Consider the following 1,102-nt stretch of genomic DNA (forward strand, 5'->3'; position numbering starts at 1 on the left):
CCGCAACACAATGGAAACAAGTCACAACACAATGAAATTAGCACAACACAACGGAAACAAGCCTCAACACAACAGAAACAAACCGCAACACAAAAGAAACAAGCTATAACACAATGGAAACAAGCTACAACACAATGGAAACAAGTCACAACACAACGAAATTAGCACAACACAACGGAAACAAGCCACAACACAACGGAAACAAGTCACAACACAACAAAATTAGCACAACACAACGGAAACAAGCCACAACACAACGGAAACAAGTCACAACACAACAAAATTAGCACAACACAACGGAAACAAGCCACAACACAACGGAAACAAGTCACAACACAACAAAATTAGCACAACACAACGGAAACAAGCCACAACACAACGGAAACAAGTCACAACACAACAAAATTAGCACAACACAACGGAAACAAGCCACAACACAACGGAAACAAGTCACAACACAACAAAATTAGCACAACACAACGGAAACAAGCCACAACACAACGGAAACAAGTCACAACACAACAAAATTAGCACAACACAACGGAAACAAGCCACAACACAACGGAAACAAGTCACAACACAACAAAATTAGCACAACACAACGGAAACAAGCCACAACACAACGGAAACAAGTCACAACACAACAAAATTAGCACAACACAACGGAAACAAGCCACAACACAACGGAAACAAGTCACAACACAACAAAATTAGCACAACACAACGGAAACAAGCCACAACACAACGGAAACAAGTCACAACACAACAAAATTAGCACAACACAACGGAAACAAGCCGCAACACAACGGAAACAAGTCACAACACAATGGAAACAAGCTATAACACAATGGAAACAAGCTATAACACAATGGAAACAAACTACAACACAATGGAAACAAGCCACAACACAATGGAAACAAGCTATAACACAATGGAAACAAACTACAACACAATAGAAACAAGCCACAACACAACGGAAACAAGCTATAACACAATGGAAACAAGCTACAACACAATGGAAACAAGCCACAACACAAAGGAAACAAGTCACAACACAACGAAATTAGCACAACACAACGGAAACAAGCCACAACACAACGGA

At 40.2% G+C, this 1,102-nt stretch overlaps 1 protein-coding gene across 8 annotated transcripts in view; it reads right to left on the reverse strand.

The window, feature by feature from the left end:
- The window catches only part of LOC107654024 (microtubule-associated protein tau-like), a 34,665-nt gene that overhangs the window by 22,510 nt on the left and 11,053 nt on the right, over positions 1 to 1,102 (reverse strand). The window lies entirely within an intron of this gene.

This window comes from Sinocyclocheilus anshuiensis, unplaced genomic scaffold (genome assembly GCF_001515605.1).
Source record: "Sinocyclocheilus anshuiensis isolate Anshui unplaced genomic scaffold, SAMN03320099.WGS_v1.1 scaffold454, whole genome shotgun sequence".
Classification (NCBI taxonomy): domain Eukaryota; kingdom Metazoa; phylum Chordata; class Actinopteri; order Cypriniformes; family Cyprinidae; genus Sinocyclocheilus; species Sinocyclocheilus anshuiensis.